At 39.2% G+C, this 18401-nt stretch overlaps 1 pseudogene; it reads right to left on the reverse strand.

The window, feature by feature from the left end:
* Positions 1 to 8105: 8105 nt before the first annotated feature.
* Positions 8106 to 18401, reverse strand: part of LOC134753739 (uncharacterized) — a 35306-nt pseudogene continuing 25010 nt past the window's right edge.

The raw sequence follows: 18401 nt of genomic DNA on the forward strand, positions 1-18401 counted from the left end.
GGTCCCAGTTCAAACCCTTGCGCCAAGCGTCTTGAAACATAATACGACCACGAACGACGATTGGTGCAAGGATTCCAAGCGGATCATAAATTCTCATTACGTGCACTAGAACCTCTCGCTTTGTTAGCTTCTCCGGCAACACGGTATCTTTCCTAATACCAGTATTAAAACCAATCAGGTCGTTAGCGGGTTGCCAGATAAGACTCAGCGTGCGAACGGGCGTAGCCAGGCGACCTACTTCAACGTCAACATTATTAGAATGAGGCACCTCGAGCAAAGATTCTTTAGGTAACAACGAAAGCGCACTTGAATTATTCGACGTCCAGCCGCGCATCTCAAAACCGGCGTGAGCATGAACGGTGTAAATATCAGCTGCCAGCTTGGCAGCTTTGCCGACGTCGTCTAAGCTAGTAATGCAATCGTCCATGTAATGGTCGTCGATGATTACTCCAGCCGCGTCAGGGTAAGTTTCCTGCCATTCTAAAGCATTTTTATTTTTTATGTGTATGGCTGTAAATGGGCTCGACGCGGCGCCAAAAATCATGGATGACATGCGGTACGTTCTAATCGGTTCACCAGGGGTATCTCGCCACAGAAATCTTTGCACGTCTCTATCTTTTTCAATAATTTTGATCTGCGGAAACATTTCACGAATGTCAGCGTTTAAAGCGACGGCACCCTCACGAAAACGCATTAGAATACCCAGCAGAGGTTGCAAAAGATCAGGGCCAGTCAATAACAAAGAGTTTAATGACACGCCGTGAGATTTTGCAGCTGCGTCGTGTACCGTTCGCAACTTATTGGGTTTATTTGGGTTAATCACGCCAAAATGAGGAAGGTACCAAACAGGACGTCCAGAAGCAGGGCGAGAAGAACATTGCTCAGCGTATTCTTTGAATAACATGTCATGAATATTGCGACGATAACGTTCAGCATAGCAAGGATCCTTCACCATTTTCTTTTCTAAGCTGAGGAATCTGGACAGTGCTAAATTGTAACTGTCAGGAATGTCCAGATTATCAGCCTTCCATAGCAATCCTACCTCAAAACGGCCACCCGGCAGACGGTGAGCCGTACTCTCTAGTACTTGTATGGCACGCTCATCGTCAGCATTGCGGGCCTCTTTTTTCGATATACCAATTGAATCGATCCTAAATTGCTCCCTAATAAGGTGTTCTAGGATAAAACAATCGCTATCGGAGTCAGGCTCGCTTACTGTGATATGGTTGACAACGTCAATACGTTTAGTCTTGCTGCAACCGAAACCAAACAAAACCCAGCCAAGAGCTGTTAAAATAGCTGCAGGTTGTGTCTTGGTTCCTTTACGCACGTCTGTAGCGAATGACAAATGCCAGTTGTCAAGTCCTATAATCATCAAGGGCTTTATGTCCCCGTAACAAAATTCACCGGCTATATCAGTTAAGTAAGGGTATTTGCGCACACTATCATGATGCGCACACTGCCGCGCAGCATCTAAACCGTTAATTGATCTAGCCTTTTTAATCAAGTGAACTTCAGTTGAATGACGACCCTGTATATTAAAATTGACATACTACACTTTAACGTCCTTGCTTAAACTAAGTACGCAATCTACGTGAATTAGCCTATCGGAGGTCTTCACTCCAATTTGAGAAGAAATTTTGGAATCAATATACGTTCCTGAGGACCCATCGTCCAATAACGCGAATGTGTCAACGCTACCAGAGGGTCCGGACACGGTGACGGCAACTATTTTTAACAACGGCCGTACGGAAGGCACTTTGGGCGATGAAGAGGTTGCATGCGTCAGAATATCGTATTCCGAGTCGTCAGGCAATGGAACTACAGTGGGCGCTTCGGGTGTTATGTTACGCCAGACGTCGATGGTACTTGCTCGTCGTCGTCGTCGGAGTCGCCGTCGGCCGCGCCGTCGTTGTCCTCTACGTCGACGTGCGCAGTAACGACGCGTTCAGATTTAGACCCGTGTAACAAATTATGATGACGGAATTCGCAACCTTCTACGCTACATACCTTTTTCATACATGAAATTTTGTTCTTATGGAAACCTTTTTTTAAACACCTATGACATATTTTATTCTTTTTGATAAATTGCCACCTATCATTTATTGACAGTTTGACAAACTTGTCACAATCAGATAAGTCATGGATTTGTTTACATAATGAACAATTATTGTTAGAATCATTATTATTTAATGATGTTGGAATGCTATCGGACGAATGGTTATTTTCAGCTATAATGTTTACTCTGTCCCTACTACCAATCAGCCGGGAAATTAGAGCCGGCGCGTAGTCAACAGCGCCTCCAAATCGGCATTGCAAGTCGACTTCGCGCGAGAGGAAATCGGCAAACATTTCAATTTTTGAAGCGCTACCATTGCACGAATGACCATAATCCAACCACCGCGGACGCAGCAGCGCAGGCAGCTTGCTCCATAGTGCTTGAAACAGCTCAGGCGAGCGTAAATGGTCGGGCTTATTTAACATGCGGATAACCTCTACGCAGTTACGAATACGACTCGCGAAAATCACTAGATCCTTACCGTCGTAGCTTACCTTAGGTAGGGCACGCACCGCTGTCACTTCATGCATGACGACAAGCTCAGGACGGCCGTAGCGCGCGTCGAGCGCGGCCACTACCGCGCCGGGGTCGCGGGCTGCTGCCAGCAAGCCCGCCACGGCCTCGCGAGCCGTCCCACGTAGGGCGCGTGACAACCTAGCTAAATTTTCAGTAGGCGAGAAACTATCTGCTTTATTTTCGTAAACTCTTTTTAAAGCTAACCAATCCAAATATGACTTGCCGTCGAAGGTCGGCAGCTCCGTCTTCGTTTGGTTTACTTTGTTTATTAACTTATCGAGCGAATTCACTAAGCGAGTCACTCCTCCGTCTTCAGGTCGATTTTGCTCGGGAGAGTTTTTACATGCCGCGGCACTCACGATTGCGCCGTGCGGGTCTCTCGGTCCCAGTGGTTCGCGCTGGGCCGCAATATCGTCGGACCTGAAAGGTGGGTTGGCACTTAATAAATGTTGCTCATTGGTATTAGGAATCGCATTATTCAACCATTCCTGTACGCTTGCACGACTGCGCGTGCCATGACTTCCACGTCGGCTTGGGCCCGCCTCTATGGCGGCGAGACTAGCTTCCAGTTCGAGATCAGCGAGTTGGCGCTCGCGCTCTGCTGCTTGGTGCTCGCGCTCAGCGGCCTGCCGCTCTCGTTCCTTATCTATTTCAGCCAGACGGCGCGCATGTTGCGCCCTCGCCTCCAGCTGGCGCGCGACAATGGTGGTAGAGGAGCGCGACGAGGCGCCGCTCGCCACGCGGGAAGGTGTCGGCCTTGGTTCGTGAAGGGCAGGGCCCGCGCCGCCTTGCTGCGCGAGCGGAGCAATGTCTCTCCCGACGGCTTCACCGTCTCCCTTATGAGCCGTCTCACTCATTGCACTTTTTGAGCGCATTATCATTGATATATCCGGTTCGAAGGACCAATTTTATAGACAACTGAATAATAGGCACTGGTTTTTAGGAGAAAACAAAATGTAATGTCAAATAGTAAAAAATAGACAAAACCATAAACATAAAATGAGTAAAAAACAACTATGTACAAGAAAAAAGAGAAAAAGACCTACCGTTATGAATGTTACCTTAAAATTACATGAAATTGTAAATGTATTAGGTTGGTATTAGGTCAAGAATAGCTAAATGCATTGAAAAAACTAATCTTGGTAGCTCATATTATATTAAAACCAATAAACATTAAAAGTCATGAAGAATTTTGGTAACAATTTTGTTTCGAATGAAAAATAGTTCGCGCGGAATTTTATTTTTTATTTTTCGATTTACGACAGCCGCCGTGGCACTGGTAATGCCATTCAGCCATTTAAACAAATATTTTTTTAGGGAAATATAATCTTATTTTACTGTTTACGTAATGTTTTCATGTATAATCAGTAATATAATATAATATTTTAATTATCACTAATTGAAACAAGTAAAATTTGAACTATTTTAATTGCCGTGAGCTAGCAAAAGCAGCGCCATCTAAGCTTAATTCCATTAAAAGCTGTAAAGCGGGGCGTACCGTATCGTGACCTCGGTCTGGTCAGCTTGTCTTTCTCTCTTTCATTCATAGCTGCGTTCTTCACGGATGTACTGCGAACCACTTTCCATTCGATCAAACAGACCTTGGATTATACTATAGGTAGTTGGTCAAGCAAATCTTGTCAGTAGAAAAAGGCGCGAAATTCTAATTTTCTATGGGACGATATCCCTTCGCGTAGGCGAATTTTTTAAATTTGCCGCCTTACCTACTAAAAAGATTTGCTTGACCAACTATAAGATCTCGGTCGGGTACACTTATCTATTAGCGCTTTAAATGTTCAATGTTTCGAATGAGCCAGGCATAGTTTTAAAGGCCTGTATGCTTATATCGACGGCAGATCGTAAAATCGGGCATATCGAGATTTCCCTAGGCATATCACGAAACGCCGCCATTTCATGATCTGACTAGCGACTACTAGCCATATCGTTCAAACCACAATGTTTGACGATTTGTCTGGCGACGTTTAGGCATATTAAATAAGTAAGGGTGTTATATTTCTAGGCAGATTATGAAACACCGCCATTTCATGATCTGTCTAACGAACACCAGCCATATCGTGCAAACTTCAAGGTGTGATATTCCTAGGCAGATCATGAAACGCCGTCATTTCATGATTTGCCTAGCGACCACCAGCCATATCATGCAAACTTCAAGGTGTGATATTCCTAAACAGATCATGAAACGCCGCCATTTCAGGATTTACCTAGCGACCACCAGCCATATCGTGCAAATCTCAAGGTGTGATATTCCTAGGCAGATCAAGAAACGCCGGCATTTCATGATCTAACTAGCGATATCGTGCAAACATCAACATTTAGACATATCGAATAAGTAGGGTGTCCATAAATTTTTGCAAATGATTGAAATGGCTTGACATACTATAGTACGTTTTTGGGCAGCGTACGATTTTATTACGCATGCTGCTCAAAAGGAACGTAAACCTGTACCAACTTGTACTAAAAGGTACGATCTGGAAACACTGGCGGAAGCACCACATAGAATGCAGCGCCACCAGTGGAAAATTTGCATTTATTTTACGATGCGCCCGGTACGAAGCTAGGAATTTTGACGAATACTTACATTGCTCCTATCGCTCTGCCGCCTCTTTTAAAGCTGTAATAGACTATTGCACCGGACCGCGATCTTGGTGCGGTCAAAATATCTCTTTCTCGCTCTAACTTATAGCTGTTTTCTTCCGTAACGCACGTACGCCGACCACCTTACACACTATTGACACGTGTGCCGATAGTCTATTACGGCGTTTATAAGGCAGATCGTGTTATGCCTGGGTTAATCTTAGTCAGATCATGAAATGGCGGCGTTTCATGATATGCCTAGGAACATATCGATCAAGCATTTTACGATGCGCCCGGTATGAATGAAGCTAGGAATATCAACGATCGCATTGGTCTGATCGATCTGCCGCCTCTTTTATAAGGCAGATCGTGTATTATAAAATTAAATAAAAAAAATTCAATTAGGCAACAAGGCCCATAGGCCCCCACAAATACCTTACAGACTAACATACATATATGTATTGTTATAGTTTGTCAAGGGACTGTCTCATTTCAAACATAGACAGAGAGAATTATACTATCTTTGTCTTACACTAGTACTAGCACCCAAAAGAAAAGGATGAGTATAGTTTTCTGTGTTCCTATTTACTGACAAGATTTGCTTGACCAACTATAAACAACTTATTCAACTTGTAACTATATTTTATTAGTAACTAATTAAGAAAGAAAGTCATGTTTTTTTGATATTGATAAAATAAACCCTTAATTTTTTGAATTATATTTGCAAATAAAAATAATAGGTATTTTATTTTATTTGCAAATAAAAATAATAGGTATTTTATTTGCAAACAAAAATATTGTAATCGGTTAAAAACCGCGTGAAACAGAAGCTAGAAATCAGGGCTATAACCACGAATACCGAAGTTCGCAAATTACAAGTATAGTTGGTCAAGCAAATCTTGTCAGTAAATAGAAACAAAGAAAACTATACTCATCCTTTTCTTTTGGGTGCTAGTACTAGTGTAAGACAAAGATAGTATGATTCTCTCTGTCTATGTTTGAAATGAGACAGCCCCTTGACAAACTATATTTTACCAGTTACCAATCAACAATAGGGCCATGGAGACTATATAAAGGAGCCAAATCTCTATGTATGAAAAGTGTCCATCAAAAAACAGTAATTAGGCGGCGCCACCATACACCGAAATACTACCAAAAACAACCTACGTAATTTGGTCGGGTTATTTGTTGCCTTATATGGTTCATGTTATACTCATGTCCCAGAGCCTAACTAACGCCACCGGAGAGATTAGGAACTATTATTTTCAGCTGAAAGCTGGTCACTTTTGCAATAGTTCTGCCATAAGAGATTGTCGTCCTTTCTATACCGTCCATAAATAGGGCAAATCTGTAATGTGTCAGTGACAAAAAACAAAAAAAAACCTCCTTTTCTACATTTAGGCGTAAAGCTCGCTCCAGACTACGCGGCATGAAGCCGCGAACGCGAGTCGGGAGTCGATATCGCTGATTAGCGAACTATAGGTAGACTCCACACTCGCGTTAACGTTCGCGGTTTCGCGCCGTGATTCGCGTATGAGTGTGGAGGGCCCTTAAGACGCTATCTTTTTCATTTCATTGTATGAAATCCAAAATCAACAATAATCTCTTTCACCGGTCTCCCTCATTGAAGTCGGTTTTTTTTTATTAAAAATTATTTACAAAAGAATTGAGATTATTTGGTTGTTGTGATTTTGCCCAAGCCAGAGCTACATTTGAGTCAGACCATAGATGAATCTTGGTAAAATTACACTAAGGCATTGTTTACCTTTTTAAATAACTGTGCAAGCAGCAACATCGCTCTAAGTTCAAGTTTAGGTATAGTTTCCTTACGCGCAACCCTTGTCTTCGAGCATAGTAATCGTGTTAAATAAAATATGGCCGTGCATATCTATAGTGCGTATATAGATAGCGCAACCGTATGCGGTCAATGAACTATCCGAGAATCCGTGCAATTCTAACGTTATGTAATCGCTGATAAGCGCGTACCTAGGTATTTGTAGTGAATTGAGCGTAAACAACTTTTAATAAAAGGTTTCCAATTCACTTACAACATCTGTAGGTAAACTTTGATCCCATTGATATTTATTGTCCCACAACTTTTTAATAATGAATTTAGCAATAATAAGGGTCGGGTTTAGAAGCCCTAGGGGGTCAAAAATAGCTAAGGCTAGGGATAAAATCTTTCGTTTGGTTAATGGCTTTGATACTGGTTCGTCTTTAAATTGGTACATTAAATTGTCACTTGTACTACACCACGCGAGCCCTAACACCTTATGCGTATCGTGTGCGAGTGAGATGGGTGTCGTGTTTGTGTGCGTGGGATCGGTATTACTTACAGTTTTTAATATGTTGGCGGAATTTGATTTCCAATTTCGCAGGTGAAAATTCGCTCCTTGCAGGATGTGCTGGAGATGCACCGAGTAGCTATATGGGGTGCGGTCTTCAAACCGAAACTGAGGGTTGTAAGTGTGTAGGTACGTAAAGGTTCTGTAGGATTTTCGCGCCATAGAATACATTTTAAATGTCGTTGGTCGGGGTTGATATAAATCATTCGGTACATACGTTCGATATCTGCCTTATTACATAGGTATTTATTTTTTCGGAACCTTAGCAATATGTTGACTAAGTCGTCTTGGTTTATTGTACCTTTGTATTAAATACTATTAAGTGATTTACCATTGTTAGTTTGAAATGAACAGTCCATTACGACTCTAAGAGGTGTCGTGGGCTTATGGGGGGTTAATACGGCATGATGGGGTAGGTAATTGCAGTGTTCAGTATTTTTTGTCTGAATCATATGTCCTGCATTTTCAAAATCTCTCATGAATTGAACATATTTTTCCCTATATTCGGGATTTCGAGAGAACTTGGATTATAATGTTTTAAATCGTTTGTAAACTACAGATCGGGACTGACCCAGATCGGTAGGCGGCTCCTAAAAGGGGATAGATACCACGAAGTTACCATCAGACGTTCTGGAGTGCTCATTGAATACCTTCTCGCACTGAACGTTTTCATCATCTGGTATGGCCGGTATAGAATGTTCGCTGTCTGAATTCCAAAAGGTCTGAAGCGCCTGAGTTTGAGTAAAGTTACATCTCACCCTCTGCGGCACGTTGGCCGAGTTGCAGGAATACGGGCCGGATACTATGTAACCTAGTTGGGTATTTTGAAGAATTGGTCGGCCAGTACCTAAAGAATGCCTCTCGGTACAAAGTAGCTGATAAAAATGCTCAGCTCCTATTAGCAAATCGACTTCTCCACCTTCGTAAAATAATTCGTCCGCTAAACGGAATCGCGTAGGTATATTTAACTGTCGAGCGGTAATCGAGTGTGTAGGTAAATTACTTATTGTAGATACAATAAAACAAGACAAATTCTTTGAGAATGAGTCATCGGTTGATCGAATGATTAAGTTGCATAATTGATTTACTCTCGTTATTTGTTCGTTAAATCCTATAATCTGATATCTAATTGTTGTTTTGGTAATTTTAATTTATCGTATGCATTTTCGGTAAAAAGTTCGATTGCGAGCCATTGTCTAGCAACGAGCGCAAAATAATTGGTTGGTTATCTTTATTAAGTACATTTACGCGGGCGGTAGATAAAATAACACCTTTATTTTGTGTAACTGAGGATGGATTCTCATCGCGCGGATTTCCACCAGAGTTCAATTGTCGCTGGTTAGTAATTAAATTGATTGACTGCGTATTTACGGAAGTCGGCGTCTCTGAAGGAGTATGAAGTGTCGATTATCGTGACTCGGTTGTGTCGGTATGTGTAATGTGTGAAAGCGTATGGTGCTTACCTTTACATGTTCTGCAGTTACTCGCGCGGCAGTTTGGAACAATATGATTAGATCCTAAGCAATTTGAGCAAAGACCTAATCTTTTTACCACACGAATGCGTGTAGCTGCATTCAGAGCCAAAAACTTCGGGCATTGGTTTATAAAATGCGCCTCCTTACAGTTCGGACATTGGTTACGGTAGGTACTATTTTTAAATGTTACCTTACTGTTGGTATGGGACGGAGGGTGCGTGATTACCATCGCCTTCCGCGACGGGGGCTCGGGGGCCGCGCCCTTCAGGGCCTCGGTTTGACTCACGGCCTCCCTGAGGTCGGCTTGGGTCCGCAAGAACGACTTGAAATCCTGTAACGTAGGCAATTCACGGGAATTATTTTTTTCTTCCCACTTGGTTTGCAGTTTTTTATCGAGTTTGGAACTGAGGAAAAAACAATTAGCAAATCCCAGTCGTTGGTTGGGACATTTACTGGTTTAAGTATGCGCAAATGCTTGGAAATATTATCATTTAATGATCTAAGGGCAGTGGCTGTATTAGGTAAGTAGTCAATATTAAACAGAGCTCTTAAATGGCTGTAAACGAGTGTCTTAGGACTATTATATCTTTCGCATAGTAATTGCCACGCTATGGCGTGGCTTTCCTCGGCAAATTCCAATGAGCTGATAACCTCAAGTGCGCTATCTGTTAAGCAACCCATTAGGTATTTAAATTTTTGAATAGGTTTTAGACTGGTTTGATTGACGAGCGCGTCAAAGGTGTCTCGAAACTCAATCCAGTCCGTAACCTGTCCATTATAGGACGGTAATTTAATATCTGGGTATTTAATAGAATCATGCTCACGTGGCTCGCTGACCTCGCGAACGTTGCCTTCGGGGGATCTAGAGGCTCCTGGACTAGATGCCTGCGCTAAATAACCTTTGCTTAAAGATACACATTCGAAATAAGTTTTCTCAAAGGCCTCTCTTTCCTGTAAATGCTCCTCGAGAGTTTCACTTAAAGTCTCAACTCTATCTTGAATAATTTCGAACTCTTTGAAAACACTTGTTATTCTAGATGTACGTAACTCTAATTCGATTATATGATTTCGACAGATATTTTTTTAAATAAGGTTACCTTCCCCTTAACTAAATACTCCTCGTTTTTTAATTAAATTCTTTAATTTTACATCCCCAACAACTGTGGATTCACTGTCTGAACTCGATGAAGACATATTTAAATTGAGTTATATGCAAATATGGTATGATATAGGTATAACACGTGTACAGTTAGGTTATAAAAATGCGAAAGTTGAAGGAATTTTCGAATAATTTAGCCCGTTAAATTAATTGCCAGCCACTTACTTGATATTAGAAACCTAGCCTTGGCCGTCTTCTTCTCTTCTCAACCCTTCTTTGGAGCTTGACCTCTGCAAGTGACCTCGGGCGTGGTCGCTCGCCACGACTCGTTGTTTGATGAATTGGTGAATTTCCAATTGATTTCGGTTGCAATCTCTGCGCATATGTGAAGATCTGTCGATTGTAGCACCTAGATTTCCTTCTCCGCTGGCAAGAATGCTTCTTCTTCGTTCGATGCGGGAACACAAAGACGGTCTATCTGCTTACCGCTCGATTTTCCCGTCTCGTTGTTGCTAGGCTCGCCTCGCCCAGCTTCTGCTCCGTGCGTATTCTCTTGGAAGTATCTTCTTTAGGGGTCACCAGAATGTTGGCACGTGGGTGGAGATCGAAGGAGTCAGGACAGGAGTCGGAGAGAAAACGCTTGTGTTTGGTATGGTGTCTATTCGTAAAGTAAGAGTACAAATATATTATTACTATCTTAAAACTAGATATTGATTAAGGCGCCATCTATGGGCCTATTCTTGAACTACGTGCCCTAGTGGGTGCGTAGAATATAAGCCATCGAGGGTTCAATACAGAGTAGAGAGTGTCCCATAGATGGCGCTTGTTGACGCAAGTCGACAGGTAATATGAAAACTATAAGGAAATATTTAAAAAAAAATAATGCAAATTTGTAGCTAAGTAAATTTTCCATCGATTGATGCAGGCAGTAATTTATTTTAATTGAGATATGGCCGTTCGAAAAAAAGGGTGGTTAACTGATGAACAGGTCACTCTACGTAACGATTTGTTTTTTTTTTGTATCTTCTCTACAATAGTTTCCCATACTATTTTTATTTTTGCTACACTAAAGAGAATATTTCAGAGCATATTATAAGAAAAGGAGTTTTGAATGATTCACGGTTAGTTTCACTAGACTTATATAGATTAGATTAGATATATTTATTTCACAACATATGATTATATGATTTATGATTTCACACATTAATGTCAATTTATAAGAATCTACATTGTGATCGTCAGAAATAAATTTAAATAATAGCAAAAACAATCCAATATTAATTTCATTAATTATACATTATATGAAAAATTTCCCCTGAGAAGGATCGTCAAATAGTAACAATAATAAACAAGGAAAATGTCAAAAATGGTATGCGATTAAAAATTATAGTTATGTCAAAAAATTCACTTATTGAATATAATGGGTTGTCCAGTAAAAAGTTTCTCAATCGACGCTTGAATGTTGTATCGGATGGTTCCGTCCTTATTTCTGCAGGTAATCGCTCATAATAAGTCGGACCGATGACACGCGGGTTCTTTGCTGCAAGTGCCATGCGACGTGGAACTGTTCTAATGTTTATTCCAGATACCTCAACGCATTTATTGACTTGTATTGAATATTGGGAGCTCAAAAACAATACAAAAGGTAATCATGGTCTATATTCCGGTCAATATAAGTCTAATATTAAAGAAAAACCTATTTAATGTCCAGACTTTGCACAGCACAAAGTGTGGTTGTTAAAAACGTTGTGTTTTCATAAAACATTACGTTTATGAAGACATTTATACACTATCTTAGCAAGTGCCATTCGGAGATAGCTTGGTCTGAATCAAATACCTATATTTTTTTGAATAAATAGTTTTTTAAGTAAAATTTGCAAATTAAATTATATTCTTGAAAACAAAGGCTGCAAAATTCTAAATGTCTATGGGATACACATGTACGAGTACCTAAACCTATCGTCAAGCTGGTAAAATTTGAGATACTGCTAAGATAATCAAACTAACTGCGTAAGCTGCCTAAGATGGGGCGACGTGACATATAAAGAATTTATAAGTAGACTAGACTGCGTTGTGCGTCAGGGCAGCTGAACCTCTCCGGACCTGTAGTACTCGCCCTTACCACGACTGCCTTAGCAGTGTTAAACTGACACATTCGCTAACGTCTGCTTAACTTACTTTCTATACATCTCGCTCGCACTAATATGCGAGTACGAGGGAGATGCATAGAAGGCAAGTTACGCACATGCTAGCGAATATGTCAGTGTCAAACTGGTGGTAGCCGTACTGGTGGCCCAAAATATGTTGTTAATAGTGGCACATATCACAAGACAAACGTATACATGTGACCTTAGCCATTGGACAAACCCTGAAATGCCACGTAGGGTTATTTCTCAGAAATGCTCTAACGTTAATATATTATTTTAATAAGAACCAAAGATAAAAAAAAAATCTAACAAAAGTTATTTCCAATAATCGACAACTAAAAGAAACATACTGTATAAATCATTCGCAGTGCTTTTGACAATTTCTTCGAAAATATGCGGCAATGATGGCAATTTGTCAAAAGTCAGAATCTTATTTCTGTCATAAATAAAAAAGATAATCAAAAAGGTCGAAGATTTCATAGTATTTATGAGCTCAGGAGCTACTAACATTACAGTTTTACAGTACTAACACGTACAGACTGATCCAAAGTAAATAATGGTAATTTGTTATTTACCGCGTAACCACTACACCGGTTGTTATGATATTTCGTATACCTAACCTACTGGTCCTAAATACCCTAATGCATATGTACATTTCGGCTTTGTCCAATGGCTAGGGACAACCTGTATAATTTATAAGCTTTTATCTTACTCTTTTTAATCGAAATAAAATGTTTGAAGTGAATGAGTGTTGGTTTGTATATAAATTAAAGACGCATTTCCTTCAATTATGCTTATATCTAACTTGACCTTGTTAATTGTTAGTTATTGTTTTTACGCCAAATACGTGCCATGATATTTTTAAAAGCTTTCATTATGGTTCGCCAATTATTTGTAAAAGTTAAATTTTCCCAGATTTTACATGCAGCGAAGAAGTTACCTACTATAATAGTTTCAGTAAAAAGTTGTATAAGGCACACAGCAGAAATTATTTCAGTGTATTGAATACAAATTTTATAATTCTGAATCAATACCTATCTAAGTTATTATGGGATGAAACATAGGTAGAATCAAAACAGTGATACATTTACCCTAGTTGATCTTGTGTAAAAGAATAATTACTCAAATAGAATTACGAAAGAGAAACTCTTCTAAGTAATGGAAAATTAAGTGAGCAGGAAACAAGGATATTAAAATACTTTACAAGCTACGTCAAGTTTAGCTTTATTGAAGTTAAGGGTTCATTTAAATTATGATGGCAATTATCCATATCGTCAAATTCTTGATTCTTACTCCAACTAGGTTTTTATTACAAACATCTTTATTGTAACATTATATAATCATTACTCATTCGCCTTTGAACCAGAATGAAAAAATAACGTGGTTTATCGTATGAAAATGATGAATCAACTAGGCTCATACGGCGACATAAATCACGACACACGGGTTTGAGTAACAATTTATTTTATTTTTACATAAATGCCCGTGGGACATATCAGGAACGTCAGCCAAACATTTATTCGCAGACATAAAGATACTCACATTACCCTCACAATTTATATTCAACATAGCTAAACACGTACACACACATAAACACACTTTTGTTATCAACAAACCCACACGCACTCGTTTAGGAAGCAAGGAACGACTACTATCAACACCCCACAGACTAAGCAAGTCTTCAAAGACCATGCATGTCTTAGGTCCTAAGATTTATAACGCGCTGCCTAATGACATCAAAATATTAGACAGTACGAATATGTTTATTAACAAACTTAAAAAATGGCTAATTGATAAAACTTTTTATATTGTAATGCAATTATTCGACGCCCGACCTATGTGCATTAAACTGCATGTAACTTATCTGGCTTTGTCAATTAAGATCTCCCTGCTAGGCTTCCAGCACCGGCTTAGATATAACAAGAGGTCCTTGTACTCCAATAGGACAATACTCTGCCGCTCTCTATATCTAGGCTTTATTCTAAATTCACCATAGGTTATTTTGATTCTTTACAATCTACTTTTTATCCATTACAACACCAGCTTCTTTTATACACGACAATATGGCCAAACATTACTACCATACTACATACTACACACTACATCACATCTACATCTACATACTACTACATTACTAACTACTAACATAATTATACTGACATAATTATTTATAATGTATTTTTAATTTAATGAACATAATGATTTATTGTAATTTTAATTCTAGACAATTTGTTTTCATTATCAATAATGTGATGATAATAATAATATATTCTGATGTTTGACGTGTAATATTTTAAGAATATTATGAATAAATGAGTATGAGTATGAGTATTTCTATTTACTCCTTTCTTGTATTTATCAACCCCGTTTGAAGTATAAGTATGGAGAATTTAGGTTTCTTTGAATTTCTCTGAATTAAGCGGGAAAAAATCATTTTTTTTCACAAATGCAAAATTGAAGAACTAACCAAGACTCAAAAAAATATGTCAAAAGATTTACTGTTATCATTTGGATTATTGGTAAAAATCGTCCTTGAAGTTGAAAATACGGTAAGTACAAGTATACTAATACAAGTGTCGGCGGCCGCGACTATAGAGGGGTCCTTCTATCAGAAGGCTTCTACTCTGTACGGAATCTGTACCTACACGAACAAAACGGTGTAATACTGTACAGCAAGTGTGTATGTATTGGATTTTGTTGCAAAATTAAGTGAATATTAAGCAGAGGCAGTGCATTTAAGGGGATCCCATGCCCCAATGACCTTCGATTTGAATCCCTTAGTGTTCTAATATTTTTTGTAGCTTATCATATTAACAGCAACGGATTTTAGCAATATAGTATCCCATATTTACATCAAAAGTTCATTGTTTTCGAAATATTTAGCATCAAAGTTGAACAATTTTAGGCCAAAAAACTGGTTTTCTGGACATAACTTTTGTGTAAATTAGTTTAAAATTAAAACAGACAAATTTTTAGAGACGTCTAAGACGAACCCAAAGATGTAGATTTCGTATAAGTAAGATATTTCACAGCAATCGAGATACGAAAAAATTGTTTTTTTAGACAATGTTTAAAACAATCATAAATAAATAAGTATTCATTTTTTTCACAATCCGGTAGACAAAAATGGAGATAAAAGATTGAAGAACCGATAGCCGCTTGTCTTATAATTCTATATGTAGTGCAAAAGTAGGAGATACGATTCAAAACTTGTCAAAAATCGATGAAAACCTCAGGTAGCCCCTTAAAACAGACTGTCAGTTCCACACAGAGTTTGCCGTTAAGAGCTAGGTTATGTCGGCGACAACTTCCCTAACAGCTGCCGCTTTGAGCTTGCAAGCTAACATGTTAGAAGTTTAACATCGTAAAGTGTTCTAATAAAAATTGCATAAGTTTGTTTTACTTTTGATATGTACCTACCGCCCGATAATTTATTTCATATGCATAGGTACCTATTTATAGACTGTAAAATGTATTGTCTGGAGCGTGTGTATTGTTAAAATCTGTTGCATGCCTTCACAGAGATGAAATTAATAATCCTAGTTACTTTAGATAGATAGGGTAAAGGCACCAGTGCTCGGCCATGCACCAGTAATCTTTCGAAAAAAGTAAGAGATAATTATTAATCCACATCAAAGTAATATTTTAATGCGGCTGACTATTGGAAACTACTTTTTTATACAAAATCCAACAGCAAGCCTCCTCAGGCTGACTTCAGCATGGGTTGACGAAAAGGTCGTAAACCCATGCAGAAGTCAGTCGCGGGAGGCTGACCATAAAAATTAAGACTTTTTTACATTAAAATGAAATGTTAGTCGTTAAACCAAGCACCTTAAATATTTAATTTATTATAAATATATTTTATTGAATACATTAAATATCCTATTTCATAAGTTGACATGTTCGAATAAGCGTGATCTATGCATGACGCTCTGGTTTTACAAATTCTAGTGGGAAAAGACACAAGTGGCTTTAGTCCAGCTGTCGTTACAGAATCAATTAATGATTTTTTTTCGGAAGTATTAGTTAATAAATCTACATTGAAATCGCCCACAATGAGCACTTTATATTGTTTTAATGATTGAAGTTCAAGTAATTGATTAAATTTATTAAGGAACGTTGAGAAGTTACTTTTCTCACCTATTTGGGGCGGTGGTTTATACACACATATAACTATCACGTTCAGTCCAACAAGCTCAATTGCGCACGCCTCAAAATCCATTTCTTGACAGAGGGCAGAGACTTCCTGGCGCTCTATTGTTAAGAGCGTAGACCGTTCGGGTATGCCTCGTTTAACCAACGTCGCACCTCAAGGCCGAAGTGGGCCGGACAACCGTCGTGCTGGAACCACATTGCTCTTCGTGTTTCCAGATCCACATCTTCCAGTAGATTAGTAAGCTCATTTCTCAAAAAATTCAAATAATTAGCTGAGTTCAATCGCAGGACTATCAATTTATTACCAATAATTCCAGCCCACAGGTTGACGGAAAATTTGTATTGATACGAATTTTCTCTCTTCGCATGAGGATTCTCATCTTGCCACAAATGTTGATTGCGAGAATTAAACTCTCCTTCCCTCGTAAACATCGACTCGTCAGTCCATAATATATTATTAAGAAACCCTAGGTCTTCTACTAATTTCTGGCTGACTCTTTGGCAATAGGCGACTCTAGCAAATCCATCATTCTTCACCCAACCTTGAACTTTCCGGTAATGGAAAGCATGAAGCCCGTACCTTTTCCATATTCTTAAAACGAGTCTGTAATTGACATTTACAATCCGTGCTACGGCTCTTGATGACAATGTCGGATCTTCTGTTATTAAATTCATAATTCTATTCTCTGTTCGTAAATCTAAATTCATCGCCATTTCTCTGCGATGTTTATTGAGGCCTTTTTCACGAAACTGTCTGTGTACATCCACGAAAGTGGAATGATGCGGAATTCGGCGGTTAGGAAATCTTCTTCTGTATTCAAAAACTGCGCTGTGCGAGTTTCCATTGCAAAATCCATAAATGAAATGGATGTCCGCTAAATGAGCCGAAGAATAATGCGGCATAGTGATTATTTTGATTACAATTTATTTGCAAATGAATCTTGCGTGACAGGCGGAATAATAATTTTGGACGTTGACATTTTAGCGATGTTAAGTTCAATTTACCGGCCAGTTATTAGCGTAGGCAACTAGGCACATAGTTTGCACTCTAGCGATAAAACGCAGAAACAAAACCTAAGTCTAGTTTAGTGATACAGGTATTTTGTGATAAAGAAAAGATAAAGATATTGTTACGATCAGTGTTGGCTGAACGTTAATACATTAATTAATTCCATTGACAGAAAATGAATTATCAATTGCCATTAACATCAATTGCCATAAATATTAATTTATTTCGAACTATTAACAATTAAAAATAATTAATAGTTAATGCTAAACCATTAACAATTGAATCAATTTTAATGAAAATTAAAAATGTGATTGATTATTAACAATTAACATGAATAATAAATATTGTAATTTTATAAAGGCGTCCAAGGGATCAAAGGTCTGCAAGACTGAAGGGCTTAGCATTGTCCCATTGCTAATATCGAAACTACCTCCAGTACTCGTTTCAATGTGGTCGGACTAAGCTTTCCACTAATCAAAGACGGAGCAAAGTCGCGTTTGAATATTATGACAATGTTTTCGCGTGAGCGGCCGCATTGATGCTGTGTTTGACGTACCCCAGGAAGCGAAAAGGCCCATTATTCTTGACGGACGGCATCCTACTACCAAGCTTTTGGTCAAGCACTATCATGTAAAGGCTGCGCACGGACACCAAGAAGCGGTAGTAAACGATTTAAAACAAGAATTTTGGATATTCCAGTTGCGACCTACCGTCAAAAATGTTACGTCTCGTTGCATGCTCTGCAGGCTAAGAAAGGCTACCTCACAGGTGCCTCGGATGGGTGACTTACCTCAAGCGCGCATGGCGCATCATCAACGTGCCTTCACCTTTAGCGGGATTGATCTGTTTGGGCCCATGGAAGTCACAGTAGGCAGACGTCGAGAAAAGCGTTACTTGCCTAACCGTCCGTGCAGTCCACATAGAAGTCGTTCACACACTTATTACCGACTCACTGATCATGGCGCTTCGACGAATGGCGTCTCGACGTGGATGGCCGTCGC

The sequence above is a fragment of the Cydia strobilella genome, chromosome Z (genome assembly GCF_947568885.1).
Source record: "Cydia strobilella chromosome Z, ilCydStro3.1, whole genome shotgun sequence".
NCBI lineage: Eukaryota > Metazoa > Arthropoda > Insecta > Lepidoptera > Tortricidae > Cydia > Cydia strobilella.